Below are 9,913 nucleotides of genomic sequence, written 5' to 3' on the forward strand. Positions count from 1 at the left end.
ATTCTATGGCTGATATTATGATGATAATGGTGATGAAACCATACGTACAATACACATTTACAACAATATAAACCAGGTCATCCGTCTATCTCATTGGTGAACTTCTACGTTGCGCTAAGCAGTGGATCGTGGGTACAAATACTTCCAATCCGGGCTGCACCGCTGATTTTTTTCGAAATGTATGTGCGAAAGTAAATATTTTTGAATTTACCACGACTTTTACGTTGATGAAAAACATCGTAAGAAACAAAATTGCGAAGTAATTCAACGGTGTGTTCCTCCAATTTGTGCAAGGTACCATCAGCCAAATAAGTGGTCTATCAATTTTTAAACAAGTTCCTATCAAATGAATATGTCGCTAAAGCCGAACTTTCAAGATGACAGACACGTCTATTGGCATTATTGTTCTATGACATGCAAACGATTATCGACTTTAGGGTGGTAGACCACATATTTGGTGATGGTACACTTACACCAAAGTGTATGTACATTTGGGAAAGTGAGTTTTACAAGCTGCAACCATTTTGATTTTTTCAAGCTTTTTAGCTTTGTACTGGGTCAAATCTTAGAAGCTAAATTTGACCCACTTCCTGTGGTCGGATTGCGATAATCTGGCAGTGACAATCTTGGTAGTCCGGCCAAGATCGTCTCCGCAGGATAAAACTCCTGAAAGGTTAATGCATCGACTTGAAATTTGGTACGGAAATGTAAAGTCAACAAAAAGTAAAGTCAGCAAAGAAGCTTGTATTAAAAAATGTAATTTTAAACAAAAAAACCTTTTTTGCGTATGAATGTTTTAATTTGATTCAGCTTGCTACTCCCTTTTCGAGTATTTGCAGAAGCGAAGGGTAGGTGTGTTATATTCAATGAGGCTATCGCGAATGAATTCGCCACTAGAGGCGCTAGTGTAGCGTGAGGTCTCCGAAATGTCAAATCTCATAGTTTTGGGTGAGCTACGCGGGTTTATTTATAATTAGAATCATTTTGTGAATATTTTGCAATATCTGAAATTAATTATGGCAAATACGCGTTCCGGGGCAATGAATGTCTGTATTTTGAACAGTTTTGTCTTTCGGAAACCTTTGTCCTCCCTTTTTCCGAACAAAACGGGACTATGCAACACTGTGGCATGCTCGATATTTTTATGGTACGGTTTAAGATGTATTAATATGATTTTAATCTAAAGTTTGTTTTCACGCCCGTAATAACAGGCTTTGAAAGCCATACTTAAAAACCTCACGCAACAGTGCGCCATCTAGTGAGACAAAAAAACGATAGCCCTCATTTCAAAGGTCATTTGCACTTTGTGTATGATTGCTTATTGGAACATTGGCGTCTAGTACTCCCTGAGCAACGTTGGCCGAGATTTATCTATATGATAATAGTAATAGCTAGAAGTTATGTAATACGCACGAGGGAGCGAGGGCGGTAAGTTTTGTGGCATCTTGCGTCTTGGCGTTTGACTTTGCGGGGTCCTATCTATCAAGAATTAATGACTACAAAACTAATTATTCTACTAGTTAATAATATAATTGCGTTGATACCTCTGTGTTGCGGTGATGCCTCTGCAACCTGCAACTCGGTTTCCATCTCGTTTAAAAATAACCTAACCAACACAAAGTTGGAAACCCTTGACTCCGTCACTTCAAAGTTCAATATCTCAAAATAGCTAAACAGATTTTGATAAAACATATCTAAGAACTATCGCTAGAAAACCTACTTTCAAATAAAAAAAACCGTATTCAAATCGGTTCACCCGCTTAAGAGCTACGGTGCTACAGACAGACACACAGACACACATAGCGGTTAAACTTATAACACCCCTCTTTTTGCGTCGGGGGTTAAAAATGCGACAGATTATCCTCTCGTGTTGCGGGTGTCCATGGGCGACGGTGATCGCTCTCCATCAGGTGACCCGTCTGCTCGTTTGCCCACTCTTATATAAAAAAATAAAATAAAAAAAATTGTGAGTACGCGCGAGTGTGCTGTGTGTTGTTGTGTGTGTGTGTGTGTGTGTGTGTGTGTGTGTGTGTGTGTGTTCACGCTAAAACGGCTATCTAGTCATGATTGGTTTCTTGGAGTCTTTTTGTATTTTTTATTTCAACTCCAAATTTGTTACTTTTACGGCCATCCCCTGAAAACCATATCGAAAATACAAACTTCAGACATGGATGCCAGAAAAAACCAGAAAAAGAGACCAGCGATGGTGTAGGGTTATAGCACGCAGCACGGAATGCTGAGGACCTGGGTTCGATTCCCAGCGCTGGTCTCTTTTTCAGGTTTTTCTGTGCATCCAGGTCTCAGTTTGTTATCTCGATATGGCTCTCTCTAGTTGTAGGTATATTTGGTATTTGGTGTGTATTTAATTCTATATAACGATGATGTTATGGGTGTACACCTAAATTAAATGCATTGCTGAACTACCGTGCGACTTAAATGTATTAAATGAGAGCAAAAGGTATAAAATTGCACATTTCTATTTGTTTGTACTAATAATATTTCTTCAAAAAGGGCACGTGAAATGAAACAATTTGTCACTTGATGTTCTATAATAATAAAAAAATAGTGCCGCTACTTAAAGGATCTACGTCGACCAAACGTAAGCGCGATTCAGAAAATGCGTGGTGGGTACAGCGCCATCTAGCGACAATTTGTGTAAACTTTACCGTACAGTACAGATGCAAACACTATTTGATTGCTACATTTTCCTAACTATTTGAAGTCAGTGCCTCGAATCAATGTTTCGAAGGCAAAATAAACTAAAGTCAAACGGAGATAGAGAACACGACTTTGTGGGAATCTTTATTCATAGTGCTAATATTCCAGTTAGGAAGTTTCAGATAGTGCGTTTATTTGGTAACGTCGTATATTACGGTATGGTATTAAAAGCACAATATTATGTACCTATTTAAGATTATTTTTAGTTTAAGCTTTAATCAAAAAGTCACAGTTTCACGTACATCGTAGTATCCTGGGAAAATGTACGTACAATAACCATATTATACATGATGTTAAAAAAATCCTGAACTTTTAATTAACCCACATTAACCATTACTGATTACACTAATAACTAATTTAAGATACAAGTGCGAAATTTAAATATGTTAATTCGAAGATGTTAAATTTATACTACCTCAGGACTTTTTGAATACTTTTGCACCACTACTACATTATACAAATGTAGAAGCGCTTGTCTAATTTAAAATGACGCTTCCCTTACTCAACAAAATCAGTTCATTATGAATACTTAGACAGCATATCTTACAATAACCGCCTCAGCCTAACAGGGATTCGCTTCCCGTTGGACTCAGGCGATTTAATGTAAGATTTTCTCTATAACTAGTCGTAATGAACTGATTTAGTTGAGTGAGTGACGCGTCATTTTTAATTAGACAAGCTCTACCTGGCTGATTTCGGCTAAGTACAGCGATTGCTAAACAGTTGAATGAAAGGCTGTTCGCCCATTCATTCCTACAGTCCTGTGCACTAACAGTGGCAACCCGTAAGTACGTATTCACTTAATATCTTGCTATAGCAGAGCTATCCAAAAGACTATATTGTTACGTTCGTGGGGTGGGTTCGTGATTGAAAAGCACTTTTAACACCGATGAATAAGAGTAGGATTTATTTTCACACTGTTACTTAACTTTACAAAACACTTAAAAACAGTTCACAGTATTTCGCACTCTAAAACTCACTTACAAGTCGCTCTTCGATGTTTATCGCTCGGTATCGCATTCGAAACTGTCCTCCGCCGCAACCTCACCCGGCTTATATACCCCGGTGAATCGGTCCACAAAGTTCGAGAACAGTCCAGCTAGGACGTCATACCTACATCTCGAATGTTCCGGAAACGAGTAGAGTGTCTGTCTCTTTCATGTGCTATCTCTCTCACACAGTTACTAGAATATTCCGGAAACAGGATCATCAGTCTGTTTCTCTCACACATATAGGCTATCCTTGTCACACACCTTCTCGAATGTTCTCAGTATAGCTGTCTCTTTCTAATCGTGCTATCTCTTTCACTCCTATGGAAAATTTCGCCATATACTGAAATGTACTTCAGAGGCCCATAAGGGGTCCTGAAAACGCCTGAAAACGGGTTTTCAGGTTATGGCGTCATCGGATAGAGGGTGGCCTGAAACGGACTGAAAACATGTTTCAGGCGCCTGAAAACAACGGTAACTTGGGTGAAATTTTGATAAACTAATATGTGATAGAGCATCCTCTGAAACGGCCTGAAACCGTATTCCAGCCTACTGAAAACGCCTCCAATGGGTCGAAAAGCACGATCAAAGTTTCCACCTAACCCACCGCCGTAACACTGCCCCCTCCTAAGACATGCTCGTCCCGAGCATCATTAGATCCATGGTATTTGGCCAACCGATCAACATGAACAATCTTACAGGGGCTACGCGCGTTACGCTGTATCCGGTATGTGACATCGTTGATCCTAGTGACTACTTTGTACGGCCCTTCCCAACTCGGTGATAATTTCGGGGACTTCCTTTTTTTCGCATAGGGTTATGTAGCCACACCAACGATCCTTCCTCAAATCTCGTCTGGTTAGACTTCCGGTCATATCTGGTCTTCATCTTTTCGCTGGCCTGCAGTCCGTGTTCACGAACATGATTGTGAACACCATCAATCCGGTTTCGCAGTTCACTTGCATATTCTGAAATCGTCTTTGGTGCATCTGGAGGTCGTCCTGTCAGTAGATCCGCAGGTAACCGCAATTCTCTTCCAAAATTAGCACACGCAGGTGTCACGGCCGTGCTTTCGTGAACTGCGGTCCGATATGACATTAAAAAGAGTGGAATATGCCTGTCCCAATCTTTTTGATGGCTGTCAACTACTTTGGCCAAATGTCGTTCCAGAGTCTGATTGAATCTCTCGACCATCCCGTCTGACTGTGGATGATAGGACGTAGTCCGAGTTTTATGAATTCCCATGACTCGGCAAGTCTCCTGAAACACCAGAGATTCAAAATTTCTTCCCTGATCGCTGTGGATCTCAAGAGGTACTCCATACCGACAAAATACTTCAGCCACTACTGTTTCCGCTACTGTGACTGCCTCTTGATTTGGAATGGCAAACACTTCAGGCCATTTGGTGAAATAGTCCATGACCACAAGGATGTACTTGTTTCCGCGGTCAGAGATCGGGAACGGGCCTGCGACGTCCAAAGCAATTCTTTCCCAAGGTGCCCCCACATTATAAACTTTAAGCGCACCTCTACTGCGTGTATGTGGCCCCTTGACCGACGAGCAGCTAGTACACTTCCTACACCAGTCTTCCACATCTTCCCGACAGTGTATCCAGTAAAAGCGTTGTCGAATCTTCATCAGAGTCCTTTTTACTCCTAGATGCCCGCCGGAAATGCCATCATGAAAGGATCTTAAAACATCGCTAACTCTCTTTCTTGGTACGACCACTTGAAGGTGAGCATCCTTTCCGTTCGCTGACTCCCATTTCCTACACAGTACGCCATTGTGCATAATCAGACTTTCCCATTGCGCCCAGTAGCTCTTGGTCACTGTACTCATCGGAGCTACTTCACACCACTTTGGTTTGGGCATTCCACCGTTAATCCAGTCGTAAATGGGTTTTATGTCACGATCTTCCTGTTGTGCTTCTTGCATGACAGCGTCACTCCACTCTTCGCTAACAGTGTCGGTCCTCAACATCTTCACGCAGTCCTTATCCTCTTGTCTTAAACAGTGTTTGCAGTCATCCGGACAAGGCCTTCGGGAGAGGGCATCTGCATTTCCATGTGACTTTCCACTTCGATGCTCGATGGAAAAGTCATATTCCTGCAGTTGTTCGATCCAGCGTGCCACCTGACCCTCGGGGTTCTTGAACTCTAACAACCACTTTAAAGCAGCATGGTCAGTCCTGATTCGGAACTTGCGTCCAAGCAAATATTTGCTGAAATGCTGCAAAGTTTTAACGACTGCCAGCAATTCTCTCCGAGTGACGCAGTAATTTCTCTCGGGTTTCGATAACGATTTACTGAAATAGGCTATCACAACTTCCTGATCTCCTTTGTTTTGTGACAAGACTCCTCCGATGCCAGTATTGCTTGCATCAGTGTCAACAACAAACTCGTTATCCGGGTCGGGATATTCCAAAATCGGTGTTTCACAAAGTCTCTGTTTGAGATCTGAGAAGGCTGCTGCACACTGATCATCCCAATTAAATGGTCGTTTCTCTTCCGTCAGCTGGTGCAAAGGCTTTGCTATATCCGAGAAGTTCTTCACAAATCGTCGATAGTACGAGCAAAGTCCTAAAAAGGCACGCACTGCTGTCTTGTCTTTCGGTGTTGGCCAGTCCTTAACTGCACTTATCTTCTCAGGGTCTGTCTGGATGCCTTCTGATGAAATTACATGTCCCAAGTAGTTAACCTTACGCTTGAAGAATGAGCATTTCTTCGGACTTAGTTTTAAATTTGCGTCACGCAACTTGGACAAAACTTGCTCCAGTTTCTTAAGGTGGTCATCGAAATTTTTACCTACAATTATGATGTCATCCAGATACACTAGGCAAGTATCACCCAGGAGGCCGGCAAGTATTTGCTCCATTAACCTCTCAAAAGTTGCCGGTGCATTGCACAACCCAAACGGCATAACATTAAACTGCCAAAGTCCTTTACCAGTTGAGAAGGCTGTTTTCTCTTTATCTTTGTCCTTGATTTCCACTTGCCAGTATCCACTTTTCAAATCCAAGGTGGAAAACCATTTCATGCCGTTTAAAGTGTCCAAAGTGTCGTCTATCCTCGGCAATGGATAACTGTCCTTCTTAGTCACGTCGTTGAGTCTACGATAGTCAACGCAAAATCTCATAGTTCCATCCTTCTTTTTCACCAAGACTACTGGAGAACACCAAGGGCTGGTCGACGGTTCTATTACTTTGTCCCTCCTCATTTCCTTGATCATGTCTTCGACTTCTTTTTCTCGAGCTACTGGAACTCGCCGAGGTCGCTGTCGAATAGGCATGACATCTCCAGTGTCGATCTCGTGCTGCACTACTCCAGTTCTCCCGATATCACTGTCATGTGCAGAGAAGACACTCCTATAGCGCTTTAGTAGATTACGCGCCTTTAGAAGTTCTTCCTCCGTGAGATCATTCTCGCAGTTTTCCAATAATTTTCCAATATCCACAACTTCTTCTTGCAACTTGTTCTCGTTTGGACCATGGCAACTCCGTATCCATGAGATTGCCTCGCATGTCCCCATAAGGGTTCCTTTACTTAGGACGTGTTGAGTGTCACTTAAATTAAGAACCTTATAAATGCTGCAGATGACGTCATTACCACTGTGCGAGCTGGTATCCACGGCTTACTGCCAGCTATTTTCTCTATTAGCACGCAGGAATGAGATCCTTGTCTCACACCATATGGCAACTTCACCGGAACTAGGGCTTGCGATCTCGGTTGAAGTGTAGTCCTTCTAGCGCAGAAGACATGTCCACCCACTTCACCCTCCATAGGAACTTCATAAGCCCCAAATTTCAGCACGCCGCCTTTTAAGTCGATCTTACAATCGTACTTCCTCATAAAATCTAGACCAATAATACAGTCGTCTACGATGTCAGCAATGATGACTTTGTGCCAGTACTTCTTTTCTCCAATCTTTACTGACACTTCTTGCTCCCCTTGGACGGAAATGTTCTGGCCGGTAGCCGTTTGCAGCTGAAGATGCATTGGTCGGACTAGATGATCTCTGATCAGGTGTTTTAGCAGTCGAGAACTGATCACAGTCCGAGAAGCTCCGGTGTCGATAGTAAGGTGACATGGCACTCCACCAATTTCTCCTTTGACAGCCAGACTGTTCCCGTTGTTCGCCTGGGAGATCATAACTGGGACATTTTGACCACCAGCCAGCACTCGTCCCATAGTCCTGGCTTTTACTCGTTTCCCTGCTGCTGCCGCTCTGGATTACCAGAGCTTGCTGGCCTCTCCATTTGGTCCGAGTCTCGTCGCCTCCAATGTCTTTTCGGGCAGCCAGATTGCATGTGTCCTCGTTCCCGCAGTTGTAACATCGAGGTCCCGTTTCACGAGGTGGAGCAATCGGCTCCCTGGCAGCGACTTCGCGCACCCTGAAGGATCTTGTTGGGTCCTGGCGTACAGCTTCCACCTCGAGAGCATGGGCAAGCGCATCCTTCAAACTCCCATGGTGACCCAGTCGTACAGCAGCCCTCACTTCAAAGTCTCGAATCCCATCTATGAATGTCTGCACTAGCATTCCATCCGTAAAAGAGGATGAATCTCGGTATGCTTTTTGGACCAGTTTCTCTATTTCTAGGGCCCACTTTTGTAATGACTCATTACGACCCTGGGTCCTATCCTTCAGTTGAGCTCTGTAGACGTGCTCTAGATGACTGTCACCGAAGCGTGCTTCTAAAGCTTCAAGGAGACGGTCATATGTCTTATCCTTTCCCAACGTTTCCAAGATACTGAGAGCTTCATCCCGTAGCGCCAAACTCAGTGCCGTTTTTGCATAATCCTTGCTCCAGCCATTCGTTTCCGCAACCAACTCGAATTGGTGCTTGTATGCGGCCCATGAAGAGGTACCATCAAATGGTGGTAACTTTAACTTTTCACCTCCTGTGGCTGGTGCACCCGATAAACTGGTGGTGCCGTTGGCCACTTTAATCTCCAACTTCTGGAGGCGATTCTCGTGGCCTTCTACCTTTTCGTTGACACCGTTGAGGCGCTGTTCGTGATTTTCGACTTTAATGTCAACTGCCACAATTTTATCCTGGACCTCAGCCATCTCCTTTTTCCATTCTGCGGTTGCGTCGTGTACCTCACGGAGGAGTTGGAACTGATTCTTTTGTTCCTCCTGTAGAATCCTAGCTTGTTCTTCCTGAGCTTCCTTCTGACCCCGTAGCTCTTGCTGCAGGATTCTAGCTTGTTCCTCCTGCTTTCTAGCATGTTCCTCCTGCCTTCTAGCTTGTTCTTTCAGGAGGACCAGAATCGCGTTGACGTCTATTTCCGGCTTTGGGGATACTGCCGCCGCTGTATCTGACGCTGCGGCGGTGTCTGTAGGGTCCCCAGCTGCGGCGCGGCTTCGGGTCTGCATCCTCTCCTTCTCTTCTTCTCGCGGAGTAAGCGGCATTTTCAATCCCACTTCTGACACCAAATGTTACGTTCGTGGGGTGGGTTCGTGATTGAAAAGCACTTTTAACACCGATGAATAAGAGTAGGATTTATTTTCACACTGTTACTTAACTTTACAAAACACTTAAAAACAGTTCACAGTAATTTCGCACTCGAAAACTCACTTACAAGTCGCTTTGATTATCGCTCGGTATCGTATTCGAAACTGTCCTCCGCCGCAACCTCACCCGGCTTATATACCCCCGGTGAATCGGTCCACAAAGTTCGAGAACAGTCCAGCTAGGACGTCATACCTACATCTCGAATGTTCCGGAAACGAGTAGAGTGTCTGTCTCTTTCATGTGCTATCTCTCTCACACAGTTACTAGAATATTCCGGAAACAGGATCATCAGTCTGTTTCTCTCACACATATAGGCTATCCTTGTCACACACCTTCTCGAATGTTCTCAGTATAGCTGTCTCTTTCTAATCGTGCTATCTCTTTCACTCCTATGGAAAATTTCGCCATATACTGAAATGTACTTCAGAGGCCCATAAGGGGTCCTGAAAACGCCTGAAAACGGGTTTTCAGGTTATGGCGTCATCGGATAGAGGGTGGCCTGAAACGGACTGAAAACATGTTTCAGGCGCCTGAAAACAACGGTAACTTGGGTGAAATTTTGATAAACTAATATGTGATAGAGCATCCTCTGAAACGGCCTGAAACCGTATTCCAGCCTACTGAAAACGCCTCCAATGGGTCGAAAACACGATCAAAGTTTCCACCTAACCCACCGTCGTAACAATACTTT

Source organism: Choristoneura fumiferana, chromosome 22 (genome assembly GCF_025370935.1).
Source record: "Choristoneura fumiferana chromosome 22, NRCan_CFum_1, whole genome shotgun sequence".
Classification (NCBI taxonomy): Eukaryota; Metazoa; Arthropoda; class Insecta; order Lepidoptera; family Tortricidae; genus Choristoneura; species Choristoneura fumiferana.